We start from the raw sequence: 26,021 nt of genomic DNA, 5'->3' as shown, positions 1-26,021 counted from the left end.
AATTTGAATTGTGCACATAAAAAGCCTAGAAAACTCAGTTAATGTATAAAAATGTCCAAACAAACATAGAAAGATTCCAAATTTTAACTCGACACTCCTTTTGCTCTATATTGACACTAGGAAAAAAATTGAAAGCAAGAAGAGGCAATGAATATTGTTTCATCCATGAAGGAGGCACGTTCCCAACAGGAACCATGAGACTTGTTGTGAGAAGCTCTGGTTTGTGAGAAGCTTATACCAAAACATACCCAAATTGGACATTTTTTTACCATAGCATGTTAATGCCATTCCATGATAGCAGGCCAAGTTTCATGAATTTTAGATGAGTTTTGGATTTACTATAATTTAAAAACCATGTATCTCAATGTTTGTGGCCAAGGGACGGTGGCAAGGTGTTTGACATTCATTCCCATTTCTTGGATGGAACCTAAGCATGCAACCAAGGACACACATCTGATTTTTAAACCCATTTATATGCACTGGAGCATGTGCTTGTAGTATGAATTTGAATTATCCACATAAATGCATAGAAAACTCAGTTAATGTATCAGAATGTCCAAATGAACCCAGAAAAAATCCAAAATTTAACACGACACTCATGTTGTTCTATGTTGGCACTAGAAAAAATTGAAAGCAAGAAGATGATGGAAATATGCCCTAGAGGCAATAATAAATGGTTATTATTATATTTCCTTAATAATGATATAGGTTTATTATTCATTCTAGAATTGTATTGATTAAAAACTTAATTACATGTGTGAATACATAAACAAATACTGTGTCCCTAGTAAGCCTCTACTAGACTAGCTTGTTGATCAAAGATGGTTAAGGTTTCCTAACCATGAACATGTGTTGTCATTTGATAACCGGGTCACGCCATTAGGAGAATGATGTGATGGACAAGACCCATTTGTTAGCTTAGCATAATGATCATTCAGATTATTGCTATTGCTTTCTTCAGGTCAAATACATATTCCTCCGACTATGAGATTATGCAACTACCGGATACCAGAGGAATACCGTACATGCTATCGAACGTCACAATGTAACTGGGTGATCATAAAGATGCTCTACAGGTATCTGCGAAGGTGTTTGTTGAGTTGGCATAGATCGAGATTAGGATTTGTCACTCCAAGTATCGGAGAGGTATCTCTGGGCCCTCTCGGTAATACACATCATAAGCTTGCAATCAAATTACTAAGGAGTTAGTCACGATGTGATGTATTATAGAACAAGTAAAGAGACTTGTCGGTAACGAGATTGAACAAGGTATGAGGATACCGACGATCGAATCTCGGGCAAGTAACATACCGATAGAAAAAAAGAATTACGTATGTTGTCATAACGGTTCGACCAATAAAGACCTTTGTAAAATATGTAGGAGCCAATATGGGCATCCAGGTTACACTATTGGTTATTGAACGGAGAGGTCTCTCGGTCATGTCTACATAGTTCTCGAACCCGTATGGTCCGCACGCTTATAGTTCGTTGACGATATAGTGTTATATGAGTTATGTGATTTGGTGACCGAATGTTGTTCAGAGTCCTGGTTGAGATCACGTACATAACGAGGAGACTTGAAATGATCGAAAGGGAAAGATTGATATATAGGACGATGGTATTCGGATACCAGAAGTGTTTCGGAGGGTACCAGGTACTTATCGTGTCACCGGAAGGAGTTTCGGGCACCCCCGACAATGCTATGGGCCTTATGGGCCAAGTGAGGGAAGACACCAGCCCACAAGGGGCTGGTGCGCCCCTATAGAGGCTGGCCCTATGAGCAGGAGAAGGAAAGAGCAGACGGAAAGGAAAGTGTGGAGTAGGACTCCCCCTTCCTTCCCTCTCCCAGTCTTTCCTCCCCCTTGTTGATACAAGGAAAGGGGGGTGCAGGGCAAGGCAGGGGCCCTAGGGGCCGGCGGCCAAGCCCTAGGGCGCAGCTAGCTGCCTCCCCTCCCCTCACACCTATATATATGTGGGAGGGGGCACCACACGAGAACACAACATTGTCTTAGCAGTGTGCGGAGGCCCCATCCACCTTTACACCCCCGGTCATATTTCCGTAATGCTTAGGCGAAGCCCTGCGAAGATCACATCACCATCACCGTCACCACACGATCGTGTTGTTGGAACACATCTACTACATCGTCGTCTTTCTAGATCAACAAGGCGGAGGACGTTACTGAGCTGAACATGTGCAGAACACGGAGGTGTCGTGCGTTTGGTACTAGATCGGTTGGAGTGCGAAGAAAGTTTGACTACATCAACCGCGTTGTGTGGTACGTCTCCAATGTATCTATAATTTTTGATTGTTCCATACTATTATATTATCTGTTTTGGATATTTAATGGGCTTTAATATGCACTTTTATATTATTTTTGGGACTAACCTATTAACCGAAGGCCCAGGGCAAATTGTTGTTTTTTTGCCTATTTTAGTGTTTCGCAAAAAAGGAATATCAAATGGAATCCAAATGGAACGAAACCTTCACGAGTATCTTTTATGGAACAAACGAAATCTAGGAGACTAGGAGTGGAGGTCAAGGAAGCAACGAGGCCGCCACGAGGTAGGGCGGCGCGCCCCCACCCTCGTGGGCCCCTCGTAGCTCCACCGACCTACTTCTTTCGCCTATATATACTCTTATACCCTGAAAACATCTAGGGAGCCACAAAACCACTTTTCCACCGCCGCAACCTTCTATACCCGTGAGATCCCATCTTGGGGCCTTCTCCGGCGATCTGCCGGAGGGGGATTCGATCACGAAGGGCTTCTACATCAACACCATAGCCTCTCCGATGATGTGACTGTAGTTTACCACAGACCTTCGGGTCAATAGTTATTAGCGAGATGGCTTCTTCTCTCTCTTTGGATCTCAATACAAAGTTCTCCTCGATGTTCTTGGAGATCTATTCGATGTAATACTTTTTGCGGTGTGTTTGCCGAGATTCGATGAATTGTGGGTTTATGATCAAGATTATCTAGGAACAATATTTGATTTTTCTCCGAATTCTTATATGCATGATTTGATATCTTTGCAAGTCTCTTCAAATTATCAGTTTGGTTTGGCCTACTAGATTGATCTTTCTTGCAATGGGAGAAGTTCTTAGCTTTGGCTTCAATATTGCGGTGCTCGATCCCAGTGACAGAAAGGGAGCCGACATGTATTGTATTGTTGCCATCGAGGATAAAAAGATGGGTTTTACATCATATTGCTTGAGTTTATCCCTCTACATCATGTCATCTTGCCTAATGCGTTACTCTCTTCTTATGAACTGAATACTCTAGATACATGCTGGATAGCGGTCGATGTGTGGAGTAATAGTAGTAGATGCAGAATCATTTCGGTCTACTTGACACGGACGTGATGCCTATGTTCATGATCATGCCTAGATATTCTCATAACTATGCGCTTTTGTCTCAATTGCTCGGCAGTAATTTGTTCACCCACCATAATTTATGCTATCTTGAGAGAAGCCACTAGTGAAACCTATGGCCCACGGGTCTACTTTACATCATATAAGTTTCCGATCTACAATTCTAGTTTACTATTTATTTTATTTTGCAATCTTTACTTCTCAATCAATACAACAAAAATACCAAAAATATTTATCTTATTATATTTCTCAAATCTCACTTTCGTAAGTGACCGTGAAGGGATTGACAACCCCTTTATCGCATTGGTTGCGAGGTTCTTGTTTGTTTGTGCAGGTACTAGGCGATTTGTGTGTAGTCTCCTACTGGATTGATACCTTGGTTCTCAAAAACCGAGGGAAATGCTTATGCTACTTTGCTGCATCACCCTTTCCTTTTCAAGGGAAAACCAACGCATGCTCAAGAGGTAGCAAGAAGGATTTCTGGCGCCGTTGCCGGGGAGATTTGCACCAAGTCAAGTCAAGATTTGATCTCCCGTCAACTAGCGATTCATGGCGCCGTTGCCGGGGTGATATACGCTCAGGTCAAGACATACCAAGTACCCATCATAAACTCTTGTCCCTCGCGTTACATTATTTGGCATTTGCCTCTCCTTTTCCTCTCCCCCACTTCACCTTTGCTGTTTTCTTCGCCCCTCTTCCATTCGTCCTTCTGTTTGCTCGTGTTACCATGTGCCTTCTATTTGCTTGCATCTTCGCTTGATAAAAATCTATTGATATGGATCCTCATCCTCTTGCTAATCTTTTTAAAATATCCAATTATGATGAACCAATTGCTAGTGAGTTGAGTGCACTAGATTATCTTTATGAGGTTTTGCTGGAAATTCGTGAATCTAAAAATTGTGATGAATTGCTTTATGAGGTGATTCACGATAGATCTTTGAATAAAAATCATGATTGCAATGATGTTATTATAAATTCTATGAATGTCAATTGTGCTAATAATATGCAAAACCCTAAGCTTGGGGATGCTAGTTTTCCTATGTCCGCTACTTGTTGCAATGATCATGATTGGGGTGATTCTTCTTATGATCTTGAAAATTTATTTAAGCCCCATGATGAATATAAGATTGATAATAGTGTTTGCAATATTATTGAAAGTGGGTTTGGAAGAGTGTCAACTTTAGATCCCACATATTTGGAGAATGTTCAATCTTATGAAATTTTGGAGAAAAGTGGGTTTGGAGAGGTCATGACTTTAGTTAATGTTAATCCCACTATTTTGGAAGAGTGTCAACTTCGCATGCATGTGGATCGTGTTGAAAATGTTTTATGTGATAGATATTTTGTTGAATTTGCTTATGATCCCACATGTAATTATTATCAGAGAGGAAAATATGATTGTAGAAATTTTGATGTTACTAAATTACCTCTCGTTATGTTGAGACTGCTATTGTTTCTTTCCGCTTCCTTGCATATGCTAGTTTTTGCTTGTTGTGATAATTTGTTTGCCTATAAGATGTCTATGCATAGGAAGTATGTTAGACTTAGATGTGTTTGTCATGTGTTTCATGATGCTCTTTTTGTGATTCAACTCTTGTCTTTCATGTGAGCATCATTGAAATTATCAATGCCTAGCCAGGGGCGTTAAACGATAGCGCTTGTTGGGAGGCAAACCAATTTTATCTTTCTTATTTACTTTTTATTTCTGTTTAGTAATAAATAATTTATCTAGCCTCTGTTACGATTGTGTTTTTTATGTTTTAATTACTGTTTGTGCCAAGTAAAGCCTTTAGGATCTTCTTGAATGATTGTTGTTTGATCTAGCTGGAAAAAAATAGGAAGTATGCGCTCACGAGAATAATTTCATTTTTTACCAGAGAGCGATAAAATACCAATTCCAACTGAAGTAGATCAATATTCAAATTATTCAGGCCTTCCTAATTTTTCAGAATTTTTGGAGTTACAGAAGTATTCAAAATCTCCATATTACTACAGACTATTCTGTTTTTGACAAATTCTGTTTTTCGTGTGTTGTTTGCTTATTTTGATGAATCTATGGCTAGTATCAGGGGGTATGAACCATGGAGAAGTTGTAATATAGTAGGTTTAACACCAATATAAATAAAGAATGAGTTCATTGCAGTACATTAAAGTGGTGGTTTGTTTTCTTATACTAACGGAGCTCATGATATTTTCTGTTTAAGTTTTGTGTTGTGAAGTTTTCAAGTTTTTGGGTAAAGATTTGATGGATTTTGGAACAAGGATTGGAAATAGACTAAGCTTGGGTATATCCATGGCACCCCAAGGTAGAATTCAAGGACAACCAAAATCCTAAGCTTGGGGATGCCCCGGAAGGCATCCCCTCTTTCGTCTTCATCTATCAGTAAATTTACTTGAGGCTATATTTTTATTCACCACATGATATGTGTTTTGCTTGCGGCGTCTTGTATGATTTGAGTCTTTGCTTTTTAGTTTACCACAATCATCCTTGCTGTACACACCTTTTGGGAGAGACACACATGAATCGGAATTTATTAGAATACTCTATGTGCTTCACTTATATCTTTTGAGCTAGATAAATTTTGCTCTAGTGCTTCACTTATATCTTTTTAGAGCATGGTGGTAGTTTTATTTTATAGAAATTGTCGATATCTCATGCTTCACTTAAATTATTTTGACAGTCTTTTAGAACAACATGGTAATTTGCTTTGGCTATAAAAGTAGTCCTAATATGGTAGGCATCCATGATGGGTATAATTAAAACTTTCATATAGAGTGCATTAAATATTATGAGAAATTTGATACTCGATAGTTGTTTTGAGATATCAAGATGGTAATATTAGAGTCTTGCTAGTTGAGTAATTGTGGAATTGAGAAATACTTGTGTTGAAGTTGGGAAGTCCCGTAGCATGCACGTATGATAAACATTGTGTGACAAATTTGAAGCATGAGGTGTTCTTTGATTGCTTTACTTATCAGTGGCGATCGGGGACGAGCGATGGTCTTTTCCTACCAATCTATCCCCCTAGGAGAATGCGTGTAGTGCTTGGTTTTGATGACTTGTAGATTTTTGCAATAAGTATGTGAGTTCCTTATGACTAATGTTGAGTCCATGGATTATACGCAGTCTCACCCTTCCATCATTGCTAGCCTCTTCGGTACCGTGCATTGACCTTTCTCACCTCGAGAGTTGGTGCAAACTTCACCGGTGCATCCAAACCCCGTGATATGATACACTCTATCACACATAAGCCTCCTTACATCTTCCTCAAAACAGCCACCATACCTACCTATTGTGGCATTTCCATAGCCATTCCGAGATATATTGCTATGCAACTTTCCACCGTTCCGTTTATTATGACATGCTCCATCATTGTCATATTGCTTTGCACGATCATGTAGTTGACATCGTATTTGTGGCAAAGCCACCTTCTTAATTCTTTCATACATTTCACTCTTAATTCATTGCACATCCCGGTACACCGCCGGAGGCATTCACATAGAGTCATATTTTGTTCTAAGTATTGAGTTATAATTCTTGAGTTGTAAGTAAATAAAAGTGTGATGATTTTCATTATTAGAGCATTGTCCCGTGTGAGGAAAGGATGAGGGAGACTATGATTCCCCCACAAGTTGGGATGAGATTCCGGACGAAAAAAAAGAGGCCATAAAAAAGGCCCAAATAAAAAAATGAGAGAAAAAGAGAGAAGGTGCAATGTTACTATCCATTTTCCACACTTTTGCTTCAAAGTAGCACCGTGATTTTCATGATAGAGAGTCTCTTATGTTTTCACTTTCATATACTATTGGGAATCTTTCATTATAGAACTTGGCTTGTATATTCCAATGATGGGCTTCCTCAAAATTCCCTAGGTCTTCATGAGCAACCAAGTGCATACCCACTTAGTTTCTTTTGTTGAGCTTTCATATATTTATAGCTCTAGTGCATCCGTTGCATGGCAATTCCTACTCCTTGCATTGATATCAATTTATGGGCATCTCCATAGCCCGTTGATTAGCCACGTCAATGTAATACTTTCTCCTTTTTGCCTTCTCACACAACCTCCATCATCATATTCTATTCCACCCATAGTGCTATGTCCATGGCTCGCGCTCATATATTGCGTGAAAGTTGAAAGGGTTTTAAAAGGCTAAGTGTGAAACAATTTCTTGGCTTGTCATTGGGATTGTGCATGATGGGAGCATTTCATGTGACGAAAATGAAGCATGGCCAAACTATATGATTTTGAAGGGATAAGCTTTCTTTGGCTCTGTTATTTTGATAAGACATAATTACTTGGTTAGCATGCTTGAAGTATTATTATTTTCATGTCAATATTAAACTTCTGTCTAGAATCTTTTGGATCTAAACATTCATGCCGCAATAAAGAGAATTACATTGAAAATTATGTTAGGTAGCATTCCACATCAAAAATTCTGTTTTTATCATTTACCTACTCGAGGACGAGCAGGAATTAAGCTTGGGGATGCTTGATACGTCTCCAACGTATCTATAATTTTTTATTGTTCCATGCTATTATATTATCTGTTTTGGATGTTTAATGGGCTTTAATATGCACTTTTATATTATTTTTGGGACTAACCTGTTAACGAAAGGCAGTGCAAATTGCTGTTTTTTTGCCTATTTCAGTGTTTCGCAGAAAAGGAATATCAAACAGAATCCAAACGGAACGAAACCTTCACGAGGATCTTTTTTGGAACAAACGCAATCCAGGAGATTTGGAGTGGAGGTCAAGGAAGCAACGAGGCGGCCACGAGGTAGGGCGGCACGCCCAGTGGGGTAGGCATGCCCCCACCCTCGTGGGCCCCTCGTAGCTCCACCGACCTACTTCTTTTGCCTATTTATACTCTTATACCCTGAAAACATCCAGGGGAGCCACGAAACCACTTTTCCACCGCCGCAACCTTCTGTACCCATGAGATCCCATCTTGGGTCCTTCTCCGGCGATCTACCGGAGGGGGATTCGATCACGGAGGGCTTCTACATCAACACCATAGCCTCTCCGATGATGTGTGAGTAGTTTACCACAGACCTTCGGGTCCATAGTTATTAGCTAGATGGGTTCTTCTCTCTCTTTGGATCTCAATACAAAGTTATCCTCGATGTTCTTGTATATCTATTCGATGTAATACTTTTTATGGTGTGTTTGCTGAGATCCGATGAATTGTGGGTTTATGATCAAGATTATCTATGAACAATATTTGATTCTTCGTTGAATTCTTATATGCATAATTTGATATCTTTGCAAGTCTCTTCAAATTATCAGTTTGGTTTGGCCTGCTAGATTGATCTTTCTTGCAATGGGAGTGGTGCTTAGCTTTGGGTTCAAACTTGCGGTGCTCGATCCCAGTGACAGAAATGGAACCGACACGTATTGTATTGTTGCCATCGAGGATAAAAAGATGGGGTTTATATCATATTGCTTGAGTTTATCCCTCTACATCATGTCATCTTGCCTAATGTGTTACTCTATTCTTATGAACTTAATACTCTAGATGCATGCTGGATAGCGGTGGATGTGTGGAGTAATAGTAGTAGATGCAGAATCATTCCTAGATATTCTCATAACTATGCGCTTTTGTATCAATTGCTCGGCAGTAATTTGTTCACCCACCGTAATTTATGCTATCTTGAGAGAAGCCACTAGTGAAACCTATGGCCCCCGGGTCTAATTTAAATCATATAAGTTTCCGATCTACCATTCTAGTTTACTATTTATTTTATTTTGCAATCTTTACTTCTCAATCTATACAACAAAAATACCAAAAATATTTATCTTATTATATTTATCATATCTCACTTTCGTAAGTAATTGTGAAGGGATTGACAACCCCTTTATTGCGTTGGTTGCAAGGTTCTTATTTGTTTGTGTAGGTAGTATGCGATTTGTGTGTAGTCTCCTACTGGATTGATATCTTGGTTCTCAAAAACTGAGGAAAATACTTACGCTACTTTGCTGCATCACCCTTTCCTCTTCAAGGGAAAACCAACGCATGCTCAAGTGGTAGCATTGTGAAACACTTCTGCTTACGGTCTACGACAGTATGTAGACACACTCTCCCCCTCTCGTTGCTATGCATCTCCATGGACAGATCATTGTGTGTGCGTAGAATTTTTTTGTTTTCCATGCAACGATTCCCTACAGTGGCATCCGAGCCAGGTCTATGCGTAAATGATATGCATGAGTATAACACAAAGGGTTGTGGGCGGTGATAGTAATACTGCTTACCACCAACATCTTATTTCGATTTAGCGATATTTTGGGATGAAGCGGCCCAGACCAACTTTACATGTCCACGCACATGAGATCGGTTCCACCGACAGACATGCAACTAGTTTTGCATAAAGGTGGTTGGCGGGTGTCTGTTTCTCCTAGTTTAGTTTAATCGAATTTGACTATGGTCGGTCCTTGAAGAAGGTTAAAACAGAAAACTTGATGAAACACCGTTGTGGTTTTGCATAGGTAAGAACTATTCATGATAGAAGCCCGTAGCAGCCACGTAAAACTTGCAACAACAAAGTAGATGACGTCTAACTTGTTTTTGCAGGGCATGTTGTGATGTGATATGGTCAAGATATGATGTGATATATGTTGATGTATGAGATGATCATGTTTTCTTATATCGACAACCGGCAGGAGCCTTAGGGTTGTCTCTTTATTATATGAAGTGCAAGAACCATGTAATAACTTTACTTTATCAGTATGTGTTACCGATAGTTGTAGAAGCAATAGTTGGCGTGACGCTAGAATGGAGATCAAGGTGTCAAGCCGGTGACGATGGAGAACATGATATTGCCTTGGAGATTGAGATCAAAAGCACAAGCTGATGATGGCCATATCATGTCACATATTTTGATTGCATGTGTTGTTTATCCTTTATGCATCTTATTATGCTTAGAACGGTGGTAGCATTATAAGATGATCCCTTCACTTAAGTTCAAGATAAAAGTGTTCTCCGAGAGTATGCACCGTTGCTACAGTTCGTCATTTTGAGACACCACGTGATGATCAAGTGTGATAGACTCTACATTCACATACAATGGGTGTAAGACAGCTTTGCACATGTAGAATACTTGGGCTAAACTTGACAATCCTAGCATGTACAGACATGGTCCAGGAACACCGGAGACCGAAAGGTCGAATGTGAGTCGTATACTAGATATGATCAACATAGAGATGTTCACCATTGATGGCTACCCCATCTCATGTGATGACGGGACATGGGTTAGTTGATTTGTATCACGTATCACTTAGATGACTTTAGCGATGTCTATTTAAGTGGGAGTTCTTTACTAATTTGATTAACTAAACTTAATTTATCATGAACTTAATCTTATAGTTTTGCATATCTATGTTTTAGATCAATAGCTCGCTATATAGCTCCCCTATTTTTGATATGTTCATAGAGAAAACTAAGTTGAAAGATGATAGTAGAAATAAAGAGGACTAGGTCCATGATCTGAGGACTATCCTCATTCCTGCACAGAAGAATTATGTCCTTGATGCACTGCTAGGTGATAGACCTAGTGCAAGAGCAGATGTAGACATTATGAATGTCTGGCAAGCTCGATATGATGAGTACTTGATAGTTTAGTTCACCATGCTTTACGGCTTAGAACCGGACTTCAAAAACATTTTAAATGCCACGGATCATATGAGATGTACCAATAGCTGAAATTGGTATTTCAGACTCATGCCCTTGTCGAGCGGTATGAGACCTCTACTTTGCCTACAAGATGGAGGAGAATAGCTTGTCCAGTGAGCATGTGCTCACAATGTCTGGGTACTAAAATTGCTTGAATCAAGTGGGAGTTAATCCTCCAGATAAGATAGTGATTGACAGAGTTCTCTACTCACTATCACCAAGCCACTAGAACTTCGTGATGAACTATAATATGCAAGGGATGACAAAACGATTCCCAAGCTCTTCCCGATGCTGAAATCGGCGAAGGTAGAAATCAAGAAAGAGCATCAAGTGTTGATGGTTAACAAGATCACTAGTTTCAAGAAAAAGGGCGAGGGAAAGAATGGGAACTTTAAGAAGAATGGCAAGCAAGTTTCCACTCCTGTAAAGGAGCCCAAAGCTGGACCTAAGCCTGAAACTGAGTGCTTCTACAACGAAGGAAATGGTCACTGGAAGTGGAACTGCCCCAAAACTTGCCGGATAAGAAGGATGGCAAAGTGAACAAAGGTATATTTGATATACATGTTATTGATGTGGATTTTACTAGTGTTCGTAGTAACCCCTAGGTATTTGATATTGGTTTAGTTGCAAAGATTAGTAACTCGAAGTAGGGGTTGTAGAGACTAGTTAAAAGCGAGGTGACGATGTGTGTTGGAAATGATTCCAAGGTTGATATGATCACCATCGCACACTCCATCTACCTTTGAGATTAGTGTTGAACCTAAATAAATCTTATTTGGTGTTTGTGTTGAGCATGAATATGATTAGAGCATGTTTATTGCAATACATTTATTCATTTAAGTCAAAGAATAATTGTTGTTCTATTTACATGAATAAAACCTTCTATGGTCATACACCCAATGTGAATGGTTTATTTAATCTCGATCATAGTGATACACATATTCATAATATTGATGCCAAAAGATGCAAAGTTGATAATGATAGTGCAACATGCTTGTGGCACTGTCGTTTAGGTCATATTGGTGTAAAGCGCATGAAGAAACTCCATGTAGATGGACTTTTGGAATCACTTGATTATGAATCATTTGATACTTGCGAACCATGCCTCATGGGCAAGATGATGAAAACTCCGTTCTCCGAAACAATGGAGTGAGCTAACGACTTATTGGAAATAATACATACCGATCTATGCGGTCCGATGAGTGCCGAAGCACGCGGCGGTATCGTTGTTTTCTAACCTTCACAGATGATTTGAGTAGGTATGGGTATATCTACTTGATGAAACACAAGTTTTAAACATTTGAAAAGTTCAAAGAATTTCAGAGTGAATGGAGAAACATCGTAACAAGAAAATAAAGTTTGTACGATCTAATCGCGGAGGCGAATATTTAAGTTATGAGTTTGGCCTTCATTTAAAACAATGTGGAACTGTTTCACAACTCACGCCACATGGAAAACCACAGCATGATGGTGTATCCGAACGTCGTAACCATACTTTATTGGATATGGTGCATTCTATGATCTCTCTTACCGATTTACCACTATCGTTTTGGGGTTATGCATTAGAGACAGCCGCATTCGCGTTAAATAGGGCACCATCTAAATCCGTTGAGATGACACTGTATGAACTATGGTTTGGCAAGAAACCTAAGTTGTCGTTTCTTAAAGTTTAGGGTTGCGACACTTATGTCAAAAGGCTTCAGCGTGATAAGCTCGAGCCCAAATTGGAGAAGTGCGTCTTCATAGGATACCCTAAGGAAACAATTGGGTACACCTTCTACCACAGATCTGAAGGCAAGATCTTTGAAGCCAAGAATGGAACATTTCCAGAGAAGAAGTTTTTCTCGAAGGAAGTGAGCAGGAAGAAAGTAGAACTTGATGAGGTAATTGTACCTTCTCTCAATTTGAATAGTAGCACATTAGATAAATTTGTTCCCGTGATGCCTAAACCGACTAGAGAGGAAGCTAATGATGATGATCATGAAACTCGAGATCAAGTTACTACTGGACCTCATAGGTCGAACAGAGCATGTTCCGCACCACAGTGGTACGGTAATCCTGTCCTCGAAGTCATGTTACTAGACCATAGCGAACCTACGAACTATGAAGAAGCTATATTCTAGTTTCCGATAGATGGCTTGTGGCCATGAAATCTGAGATTGGCTCCATGTATGAGAACAAAGTATGGACTTCGGTGGACTTGCCCGATGATCAAAAATCCATTGAGAATAAATGGATCTTCAAGAAGAATACAGACGCTGATGGTAATGTCACCATCTACAAAGGTCGACTTGTCGCGAAAGGTTTTCGACAAGTTCAAGGGGTTGACTAAGATGAGACCTTCTCACCCGTAGCGATGTTTAAGTCACTCCGAATCATGTTAGCAATTGCCACATTTTATAACTATGAAATTTGGCAAATGGATGTCAAAACTGCATTCCTTAATGGATTTCTTATAGAAGAGTTGTATATAATGGGTTGTGTCTGATGACACTATGCGCGCCAATTTTTTGCTGCACCGAGCCAAAATTTTCATCTTCCGTTGAAATATCTACCTCCCCGCCCCTCCCCCTCACCAAAAGCCACATTTCCCATGTTTTCACCTTCCTTTCCATGTTCAAACCTTCACTCATTGTTTGCAGCGCAACTGACCCTCCTTCATGGTGCTCGGCATTGTCGAACTAGGCAGGTAATCCACACCTGACCCCATCCTCCTCCTCCTTCTACATCCCACATGCGCTGACCGCTGGCACGACACCTTCCACCCAAATCACCGACCGCTAGCATGACACCTTCCACCCACATCACCGACCCCTACTCCAAAGAGCCGCCCTAATCCATGGTGCATGCAGTATAGCCAGGAGCTTAATGAGCATTTGGCAGCGGAGAAACAAATCATGGTCGCACGTGCGGATGAGGTCGTGATGGCTGCCATTCATGTTAACCCATAGATCTTGGAGGAGCACCTCGCCATTGAGGCCACCGTCGACACCTCACGCGCCAATGCCGCGACGTGGTTGGCTGCTTTAAACGATAGTTCATGGAATTTTCTCGAGGCCACTGTCTGTGCCTTCGACGAAGACTATGAGGTGTTTTCTCAGCGTGCCTGTGCTTACCTCCACTCGAGAACCAACAGGTTGGTGCCCGGAGCGGCTCAGGCAACTCACCACGACGAGGAGCGCACCCATGATGTGGAGGCCTCGCCCTCTTCCAAGTCCATGGAGCCAATCGCCATCGATATCTCCGACGATGAGGATTAGCTTGTCTTATTAGCTCACTATGAGGACATATGTTCAGTTAGCTAGCTACGTCGGTTAAGCATGTTCGTTTTACCTGTTGCATGTGCTGCTTCTGCCTTTCCTTAACAAATTCTAGTGAATTGTCCTATGTACTTTTACCATGTGCATATGTTCTATATATCATGCAATGTGGTGCTCACTTATTAACTATTTGGTTAATTTGTTGTCGTGTTCAGTTAACTGTTTGGTTCAATTATGCAATGTGATGTTCAATTGTTCTGGGTGCAATTTTGTATTGTCTTCCATGTGAAAAATAAATAGAATTTGGCTGTACAAAATACATGTGAAAATATATACAATTGCTATATTTTCAAGTTGTTAAGCATTCTTGGTTTGGTTAATTGTCTAATTTTCTAGTATGTTATATATTGTGCAATGTGGTGCTCAGTTAATGTTTGGTTCATTTATTGTGGTGTTTAGTTAACTATTTGGTTCAATTATGCAATCCGATGTTTATCTATTGTGGGTGTATTTTTTTATTGTCTACCTTGTGAGAAATAAATTGAATTTGGCTATACTAAATACTTGAGAAACAAATACAATTGCTATATTTCCAAGTTTTTCACTACAAGAAATATGTCAACTTGCGACCATCACTATTGGCCACTGAAAACTCATGGTTTTTCATTTGCGACCTTTTTGTGACCAAAAACAGATGGTTAAAAGCTAGCGGTCGTAAACTGAAATTAACGACCCTCTTTGTGATATGTAAAAGGTTGTTGGTTCCACGACCAAATTTTTGGTCACTGGCAGCCTCCCCAGGCCACGTAGGATCCAGCGTGGCAAGCTGACGTGGATAAGAATCAACCCGCTCCATTTCTCTGCTTTAGATGGGCCGAACCCAGTAATTCAGCCCACTTAATATATTAGTTGCTGCTAATTTTTGTTAGCTACCTGGGCCTGGCCCAACAATTCGGCCTTTTTAATTTCTTTGTGCATCCCTTTTGATGACAGATTTTTTTTCCTGTATTTTTCTAGGCCATTTCTTTGCTGGCCCTCTCAAGTTTTCCCCTTAGAAATAATTGTTCAATATATCTTGGGCTGCGCCGAAATAATTGATCCAGTCCAACTTTTTTTATTATGCCATTTCCATTACAACACATCACACTACAAGTTATCTTGGGCCTAGCCCAGTTCCGATACATTTTCAAAGCAACATGAAATGTTATAGGAGCCCAAAATATCTTTACATGCATTCATTCTAGCAGTACATATCTTTACATCCAAGCAACCAGCAAGTGCCAAACAAAACTATTCTACTGCAAAGAAAATAAAATAGATGACAAGACATCACAGAAGTTCCTATTGTCCTCCTCCTTCAACATTTGAAAACCTTCGCCTGGCAGTAGATCAATCATGAGTGAGAAACAATACAGCAGCAAAACAATACAGAAACAATACGGTTGATTATTCAAAGAAGTTAAACTAAGTGCAGGTTACCCGAAATTGAATTTCTTGCAATCCAAACAACACAAACAGCAGGGAGATGGTTGCATAGATACAAATCCATGTGGTAGCAGCAAAATTGGCCAATCTGGACCGCATCTTCTCTGTTTGGTACTAACTAAATAAAAAAATGGACTTGTTCATACAAATCCCTCTTGAATTCCTTGATATAACTAGGATTTGCATCAAATATTCCTTAATTTAGCGGCATTAGTAAGCAGAGAAAGAGGGGGAGGGAGATGGGGATGCTACCTACCTTGTCCTAAAGTTCCAGCCACAAGACCAGAGAGAAGTTGCTCCTCATCTTCTTTCCTCAGCCCCAAATTCCCCTGCAATAACCACAATTTCGGTCAGGATAAATTCTGAGGTCAAGGTAACCTATCTCCCCAGAAAGACACTTCCAGGGGTGCGTCCGAGCGAGTGCAGATCATGGCAATCACTTGTCATAGCTGAAGGAATAGCAGTTCGCAAGGAAATTAGTGAAGCAGTAAAAACACTAAACACCAGGCTTATAATTGTCAAGCTACTTTAGGCTCCTCATCCGTCTGACAAGTGCAAGCAATTTCTTTTTTCACAGACAATGGCATCCCTCAATGTATATAACTACATAATTAACCGAAACTATGGAGTTGGTTCATTGGATCAACCAGCGATCTGATCTCACAAGCCCCACCCAGGTGGTGGACTGGTGGTAGTACAACAGCTAGAAGGCGCATCACTCACCGGTTGAAAAAATCGACCTGGTACTCCATCTCCTTCTCCACCATTCCGAACATCTGCATCACGCAACCACCAGCATCAATTAACCTCAATCACAAGCTCGAAATCGAAGAGGAAGGCATGTACACACAAAAAAAGAACATGAAACTTCCAGAAAAAGGCGACTTGTAGCTGCCAGGCAGCAACTTGAGAATGAATGATTGATATCCTGGAAGTTGTAAACTGGAAGCCAGAGAAGCTACTAGTCAGGTTAGTTTCAAGTTTGAAACTGAATACATGGGGTCAAGTTTCAGTATTCTGTGTAAATTAGTCATATGATGTACCTGTAGTTACACAATGATTTTGCTCATGTTAGATAGCATGTACTTCTATACGAGAGAGAAGGATTGCTATCAAATCTACTACATTTTATTGTGCAATGTCAGTCAGTTTGTGTAGCTAAACTGCTAACAATGAACCGACCAAGTGCATATATACTGCTCGTGAGCATAACCAATTTTTTAATCGAACTAAATTAACAACGCAAGATAATTTTCTCGCACTGGAAGGTTACACCGTGTACTTCTCCAGAATAATCCAATCATTTTATGACAAAACCAAATATGTTGCAGAATAAAAAATCAACAAGGTGAATAGTAGAAGCTGAGTTTTCAAAGAATGTATCACTTTCAACTATACAAGATTGCCCATCCTCATGAAAACAATTATAATTTGGAGTCATGGCCTGAACAGCCCTAGTAACTCATCCTCAAGAAAACAATTATGAAAGACTAATCTTAACTCACTGGTAGCATTCGAACACTAGCAACTAGTGAGCACTGAAGAAACAACACAATGAAATAGCTCACCCTGATGGTGTCGGCGTAGTTCCATCCGGCCTCCTTGGAGAGCTAGCTGAGGAGGCAGTTCTTGTGCCCAGGTTGCAGCCTTAGAACCCTGCAAAACCACAAGCGACGTCAACATCAAACACACATACAAAGCACACACCTAGATCTAGAAGGCAGTCCAACGCCGACGTACTTGAGTGCGTCAGGGATGACCATGAGCTTGGTCCTGTCATACGGTGGCGGCACGCCCACGTATGCCTTGAGCCTGGGCGTCATCCTCGAGGCCACCAGCGGCCCCGGGCGCGGCATTCGGCGCAGACGACTAGCAGGCGAAGCTGAAGCTGCTGCATTGGGATAGTACGAACAGTGAGCCATATGCATGGACCCATGAACCTTGAAGAAAGCAGTACAAAATTGCACTTCGTATAGGACTGTCATGCAGACCAAAGTAAGCATGAATCGAGTAGACCCCACTAGCATTATGCATTATAAAAGATTGCTCGACTAGCATTTTTTAAATAGTAGTGTTGTAGAAACTGAATTGAGCGTAGTGAAAAGGTCCAGAATATGCACTTGGATCCTCACATTTTTGGATGATCACCAAAGGCAAAACTACTCCTGACTATGATCATCAACACCTACTACTCCTAACTACTCCCTGTGCAATCCTACTCTGCAGTAAAACTTTATCACCCTCCATTCACCCTGTTCAAGCAGTACTGTAGTAAAACTACTCCTAATGCTACAGCAGTTAACCGCAAGTGAAATTACTGTGATGTGCAAAATTTGCAGTAAATACTCCACTGAATATTACTGAAAATTAACAAAAGTTAACTAAGCTTTTTCAGTTTCAGAATATACAAGTCAGAAAATAAGCTTGCAAGCAAGTTTATGTAAGTAATGCACACTGGAGTACAATACTTCTATGGATTTCTGCAAATAATTCGTGATTTTCTAACTAATCCAAGATGTCCATTTAATTAACTAGAAAAGTAAGTTAAATCTTCTTGAATCTTGTTAAATACTCCAAGCAAAATTACTCCACACATGTATAGTTCAATCTTATTAAATACTCTAAGAAAAATTACTGGAGTACTAGAGTACTACAAGTTAAATGTGTTGCACATTTCTCAAGGAACCAGTAGCGCTGCTTGCTCCCTTGGTCCAGCTACTTGCTATGCAGGATGACCGAGACTCGGATGTAGAGCGAGCTCCCTGCAAATGACATATTGTATCAATGTTTTGCAGCAACAAAAGGAACTCACATACAATAGAACTTGCGCAATAGTGTATGAACACCCCAAAGGAGGCATTACAAAATTCTCAAAGAATGTTTCTGAAGGGGTTAACCTCATAGCAACACACCAACCTGAATATACTACCACTGTACTGGAACCACCATACATTCAACCAACGGGATATAACAAATACCAAGTCAGGCAGCACATGTAGATAACTATGTTTGTGCAAATCAGATCTTCTGCATAGAATAGTACATCCTATTCAAAAGAATACAGAGACCTCAAGCCATGTAACTACTGAAAGAAGAGGGAATGAATGCAATTCTATATAGACAAAAACACATGTGGTGATGTTATACATAGCAAAACTTTAGTATTTGGTGGTAAAAATGAAAGAGAAGTTTAGTTGAAGAGTCCCTAATTGATGCAAGATTTGCTGCAACTGAACTATTAGACACATCAATGTCAACACAGAGATGATCAATACCTCATAACACAGAGCTAAACTGTTGGGTATAACCTTTGTAAAAAATTGCAGGGTATAACTAAATCTAGTAAAATGGAGTAAGCATTTGCAAGGGAATACTAGTCTATCAACTATAGGCTCCTGTTCGATCCTTCAGTTTCAGAAGTTTCAGATCGGAATCTTGATACAGGGCACCACACCAAAATGTTTACTTTGAAAACCGAATCCAACAGAGGGCTGTTGGGCCTTGTACAGTAGGCGGAGGGGAGGAGGCCCAGGTGTGTGCGGTCGTGGGACTTGGCACTTGCTGGAGGTCAACAAGGGGCGGCACATGTCCCGTTGCCCGAAGCAGAGGATGAACATGCGTCATTGCTTATATGGCGGGGCGACAAAGACGCAAGGGTGGTCAGCGGCACCAGATCACAGCGGAGATGAAGCAGGGCGGCGGAGTGGAGGGGGAGATACCTGATCTGGCGGAGGCGGTCGATGAGCGGCAGGGAGTAGACGCCCTCCTCGTCGATGAAGTAGACGACGCCATCGAGGAGGTGGTTCTCGACGACCTCGAGGCCGGCGTTGAGCTGGTGCGGGCGGAAGTCAACTGCGGGGGAGGTGTTGAGGCCGTCGCAGCAGCCGACATAGTGCATGATGGTGGTGTGGCGCAGCGTGAGGGTGGCCTCCGGGGTGGGCTTGTCGGCCTCGATGACGACCCTCGTTGACCTCGCACGAGCGGGCGGACGAGGCGCAGCATCTGGCCCATCCGGCTGAGTTAGTAGGCCAGAAGTGGTGCGGGGGAGAAGGAGAGATGGTCAGGGGAGGGAGGGACAAGGTCAGCGGTGGGTGGGAGGTTGGATCGGGAGGCGGTGGGAAGATATTGGATCGGGAGGTGGTGGTGGTGGCGAGGAGATGGGGGAGGAGGGTGCGATGGGGGAAGGGGTGTGATGTGAGCTAGGGTTTGGGCTGTGGTGGGGGTATCTCTTTTTCATATTTTTTATTTTTTTCTATAGATAGATGGATGGATGTGGGATGGTGAGATGGATGGATGGATGGCCGCATGTCATCGATCCGTGCGAAGAGTCCTGTTTGGTTAGGAAAACCAGTGATTTAAAAAAGTATCTAAGTACTAAAAATAGAAGGATTTTGTGAAGTAACTATCAAAAATATTTTGCAAAACGGCACCACACAAATTTTCACTAGAGTTAGACCACATTTTATGGATAAGGACCAATTTGTATGCATTTCTGATCTTTCTAGCTATTTTTAATTATTTTCCGAGTGCCCAAAATGAAATTTTTTAAAGGACCTACCATATGTTTGTTGCAAAATTGTACCAAATCAATTTTCTAAAATACTAGGACATATTTAATGCACAATTAACCAAATGGTTGGGTGTCAAAAGTTTTGATCCACCTCTTGTGAAAAAGACAAATTTCCGCTGATTTAGTAGGAAATGAATCAAATTTGAAATGCAGCGTCCTCATAGTTTGTTATTTATTTATTTTAAAAATTATTTCTAGGTACATAAGTATCTATTTAATTAGAGAAACACCAAAAGTTTCCCAAGATTCAACCAATAGCTAGGAACGGTCATGCCAGCCATTTTGACCGCATTTTGAAACTGACATAAAAAATTAAAGAAAATAGAAAAAATAGAAAAACCTTCGCATTGTGTCAATATATGTGACCAAGTTACAAGGAAAAATAATAAACTTGTAATACAACAATTCTTTTAAAAAAGTGTTATCAGAGATGAGCTATCATGTATGAAGATTCATGGCTTTCAAGCCAAATGATCAATCTTATGCCCACATTCATGACATAGTTTATTCAAATGATCTCATATCGTGCACAAGTGTGCATCTTGGAATGCTAAACAATGTTTCCTAAGGAAGTTTTCATTTTCTTTGGACGAAAAATTCATTTTCCATTTCTTGAGTGCCCAAAATAAGTTTTTTTGTGAAGGACCTACCATATATTTGTTGCAAAATTGTACCAAATCAATTTTATAAAATACTAGGACATATTTAATGCACAATTAACCAAATGGTTGGGTTTCAAAAGTTTTGATCCACCTCTCGTGAAAAAGACATATTTCCGTCGATTCACTAGGAAGCGGGTCAAATTTGAACTATAGCTGCCTCATAGTTTGCTACTTATTTTTTCCAAAAATCATTTCTAGGTACATAAGTATCTATTTAATCAGAGAAAAAGCAAACAAATTCCAAGATTCAACTACTAGCTAGGAAACGGTCATTCTCGCCGTTTTGACCATATTTTGAAACGAGCATAAAAAATTCAAAACAATTCAAAAAATTGGAAAACCTTCGCATTTGTCATTATATGTGACCTGTACTAGGAAAGTTAATAAACTTGTAATACGGTAATTATTTTAAAAAAGTGTTCTCATAAACGAGCTATCATGTGTGGAGATCAATGGCTTTCAAGCCAAATTATCAATCTTATGGCCACATTCATGGCATAGTTTGTTCAAATGATCTCATACTATGCACAAGGGTGCATCTTGGGATGGCAAACAATGTTGCGTAAGGAAGTTTTCATTTTCTTTGGTCGAAAAATTCATTTTCTATTTTTCGAGTGCCTAAAATTAGTTTTTTTGTGAAGGACCTACCATATATTTGTTGCAATATTGGACCAAATCATTTTTATAAAATAATAGGCCATATTTAATTCACAATTGATCAAATGGTTGGGTGTCAAAAGATTTGATCCACCTCTCGTGAAAAATACAAATTTATGCTGATTCAGTAGGAAGCGGCTCAAATTTGAACTGCACCTGCCTCATAGTTTGCTCTTTATTTTTCCCAAAAATCATTTCTAGGTACATAAGTATCTATTTAATTAGAGAAACACCAAAAAAAGTCCAAGATTCAACAACTAGCTAGGAACGGTCATTCTTGTCGTTTGACCGCATTTTGAAACGGGCATAAAAAATAAAAAAGATTGGAAAACCTTCGCATTGTGTCATTATATGTGACCAAGTTACCAGGAAAAATAATAAACTTGTAAAATGGTAATTATTTTAAAAAAAGTGTTCTCAGAAATGAGCTATCGAGTGTGAATATTCATGGCTTTCAAGCCAAATGATCAACCTTATGGCCACATTCATGGCATAGTTTGTTAAAATGATCTCATATTGTTCACAAGAGTGCATATTGGAATGGCAAACAATGTTGCCTAAGGGAGTTTTCATTTCCTTTGGACGAAAAATCAATTTTCCATTTTTCGACTGCCCAAAATGAGTTTTTTTTGTGAAGGACCTACCATATATTTGTTGCAAAATTGGACCAAATCAATTTTATAAAATCCTAGGCCATATTTAATGCACAATTGACAAAATGGTTGGGTTTCAAAAGTTTTTGTCCACCTCTCGTGAAAAAGACAAATTTTCGCACATTCGGTAGGAAACGTGTCAAATTTGAACTGCAGTTGCCTTATAGTTTGCTCTTTATTTTTTACAAAAATAATTTCTAGTTACATAAGTATCTATTTAATCATAAATACATGGTTTGGTGGTGATACGTCGAGGTTTGGACGATGGCCCAGGGCCCCAACTCCAAAGCGCGTAGACTCGCATGCCCGCCGCGTGGTCACCGCGTGACTGTGGCATTGCCATGCGTTCTGGACAACCTAGGCATGTCTAGTAGGTTGGGCACTCCCCAGGTAGATGCTAGGAAGAAAATAACAATAGAAGAATCTCACAAGGAGACTGAACTATGGTCAAACATGAATTAGCAGCCAAAGTGTTTGATAAGCGGCGCAGGAAATTCACAAGGCCAATGGGCCTTAGTTTTGGCTGAGGAAGATCATCTACTAGGGAGACTGTCTTGGCAAATTTTTAGCTCAAATGGAGGAGTTTGGATGGCACTTGCTTTGTAAAGTACCACATCACGCAGAAATATGGATGTTGAATCTTGGCTCAAATGGATAAGTGGATTCAGCTGAAATTTTGTGGAGTATGGTAATTTGGGCATATTAAAGCACTGTAAAAAAATTATACCATTTGGATAATCCTAGCTTGTACTTCCTTCACAAAGCTTCTCTCTGGATAGAAACTTTAGAAATTTGTTGAGGAAGATTTAATAGGCAAATGGAGCTGAATATTGGAATGTGGCAATGATTTTTATATGTAAGATGGCACAAAAAGTTTGAGGACAATAGGAGGTGTCTAGATAGCACTTGCTTTGCAATGTGCCAATTTGGACGGAAAATAGAAACTGAAGCTGGGCTTACATAGATGATTGGATTATGCTGAAATTTGGTGTAGGGGGTTTCTATAGTCAGGGTAATGTCCTGGTAAAATTTTAGCAATTATAAAGCAATATAAAATGCAGTTGCTTCACAAACTAAAAATATTACCAAGAACAAAGATTCGATGGTGAGCTCACATGTATTGTTAGATAGAGCTAAACTTTTGTGTAGAGCTATGACTTTGGCATGTAGAATATGTCGCAAAAATTAAACTCATTACAATATTCCTATCTTGTACATCCTTCACAATGCTTCTAGGTGGACAAAAACTTTGGAAATTTGCTGTGGAAGATTTACTAGGCAAATGGAGCTGAATTTTTGTCGGTGGGAACGACACCTATGGGATCACAAGAATCCCTACTGTGGTTAGCGGGGCGCGGGGTCGTGAGAAGAGCGGATCAAACAGATAGCACACGGTTCATTTATCCAGGTTCGGGCTGCGAGGATGCGCAAAACCCTACTCCTGCTTTGGTGGATTGTATATATGTGTTCTTGAGCTAGCTATGGGGCGTGAGGAGCTCCAAAAAGCCGAATCCTCCCTCTGGTCGCCTCGTGCCTCCTTTTATAGAAAAAGGGGTTGCCACAGTGGCACACAGGAGGTGGAAAGGGTACGGTGATGCGAGGTTATCCCTCGCATTACATGACAAGGCGCATTTAATGTGTATTGCTTAGGTGTCCTTGCTTTATCGAGGATGGGGGAGAGACCTGTCTCGTCCGTCGCCGCTCCTTCTTGTGTCGACATGCGCCCTGGCCAGTGACGCTTGCGATGCCACGTAGGTAGGCAGGCAGCTGAGGTGGCGCAGTGGTGGGTCTTCACGAAGATCTGCATGCCGCCGCGCAGGTGCCTGCCCAGCTGGTTGGGTCGGTAGCTACATGCGAACGGCGGTGGAGGTTTAGTCGGCGTGGGCCTGGTGGTGGTCCTGCGGATGTCCTTGGCAAGGGCCTTGCCGGGGCCCCGGCAAGGGTTTTGTCGAGGTGCCTGCTGTCATCCCCGGCAAGGTGCTTGCCGGGGCCCTTGTGGTTTTCCTCGGCTGGGATCCCGCCAAGGGTTGTCGTCTCCTTACTGCGTATCTGATCTTGAATGTCTTCACAAAGGTCTGCATGCCGCCACGGGGATGTCTCCCGAATTCTTGCCCTTTGGGGGCAGTGGACTCAAGGGTGATTTGCTCCGTAGGCGCGGGACGAGTCGCCGCGGCAAGGGTCTTGCCGGGGCTGCTAGAACTGTCTCCCGGCAAGGACCTTGCCGGGGGAGTCCGCTTCGTCCCCTTTGCTCTTTGTGGTCTTGGCCTTGGCGTCATTCTAGTTCTCTTGAGCTTTGGTCTTACCCTGGCTCACCTCCCTTGCCTTGCTTGGTGTGGTGGTATCCGCGGCTCAGACTGCCCGTGCACAGTTATAGGGGTACAAAAAGGGTACCCCTCTTCTTGTACACCGACAGGAGCCCCCGGGCCTGGGCCACACATAAGCGCAACGCGTTGTTGGGCTAGGCCCAAAAACGATGTGCGGGCAGGCGGGGCGTTTTTTACCGCGGTAAGATTCTTCGCACGCTGCGCTTCCCACGATTCCCGCGCGTGGCGCGATGTGGGAAGGTGCGTGTGACGTGGGCAGCATGTGTGGGGTTGGTTCCCGCGGGCATGCGTCACACCACAGTTAATGTGAAAGGAGGCGGCCCATGTTTTCCCCCATAAAAAGGAATAACCGCGGGCGCGCTGCTCACTTTCTCCTCTTTCCTCATGCCTTTTCCAATCTCAGAGCCACTGTTTCCTCTCTTCCTTCCTTCCTAAGCTTCCGCCGTCGCCCGCCGTCGTTGCTTCGCCATCCCCCTTCCTCAGCCCTCTAAACTTCTTGGCCGCCATGGCGCCCAAATCCGTCAAGGGCAAGGGGGTGGCTAAGGGCGCTGGGACTGTGGAGCCGCCGGAGAGCGCGCTGTCGGGGGACCGGACAAAGTCTGCCTTCTTCTTCCCCTCGACGGTTGATGTTCGTGAGCTCCGGGCCTCCTTCAGGCCTCTATGGGGAGTGAAGACGGGGGGAGAGAATTCGGGACATCCGGCAACGCGTGTCATTCCTGCCGCTTGCGCCGATCCTGCCCTAAATCGGTATCCCTTTTTTGTCGATTATCTTTCTTGCGGGTTATGTCCCTGTAGGATCGAAAGTATGTCTAGAGGGGGGGTGATTAGACTACTTGACCAAATAAAAACTTAACCTTTTCCCAATTTTAGTTCTTGGCAGATTTTAGCTATTTTAGGACAAGTCAAGCAATCATCACACAATTCAAGCAAGCATGCAAATAGTATATTGGCAGCGGAAAGTAAAGCATGCAACTTGCAAGAATGTAAAGGGAAGGGTTTGGAGATTTCAAACGCAATTGGAGACACGGATGTTTTTCCCGTGGTTCGGATAGGTGGTGATATCCTACATCCACGTTGATGGAGACTTCAACCCACGAAGGGTAACGGTTGCGCGAGTCCACACAGGGCTCCACCCAAGGGTAACGGTTGCGCGAGTCCACACAGGGCTCCACCCACGAAGGGTCCACGAAGAAGCAACCACCCACAAAGGGTCCACGAAGAAGCAACCTTGTCTATCCCACCATGGCCATCACCCACACAAGACTTGCCTCACTAGCGGTAGATCTTCACGAAGTAGGCGATATCCTTGCCCTTACAAACTCCTTGGTTCAACTCCACAATCTTGTCGGAGGCTCCCAAGTGACACCTAGC

At 41.5% G+C, this 26,021-nt stretch overlaps 1 long non-coding RNA gene across 1 annotated transcript; it reads right to left on the bottom strand.

Moving 5' to 3' along the window:
- Positions 1-16,520: 16,520 nt before the first annotated feature.
- On the bottom strand, positions 16,521-17,654 carry LOC119289666. Its single transcript, XR_005141570.1, has 3 exons — positions 17,525-17,654; positions 17,353-17,440; positions 16,521-16,560 (listed from the first exon to the last, which is right to left on the bottom strand). It is a non-coding gene; the product is annotated as an uncharacterized LOC119289666 (long non-coding RNA).
- Positions 17,655-26,021: the final 8,367 nt, after the last annotated feature.

This window comes from Triticum dicoccoides, chromosome 4A (genome assembly GCF_002162155.2).
Source record: "Triticum dicoccoides isolate Atlit2015 ecotype Zavitan chromosome 4A, WEW_v2.0, whole genome shotgun sequence".
NCBI lineage: Eukaryota > Viridiplantae > Streptophyta > Magnoliopsida > Poales > Poaceae > Triticum > Triticum dicoccoides.
The sequence above is the reverse complement of the archived record's forward strand: the minus strand, read 5'-3'. Positions and strand labels throughout refer to the sequence as shown.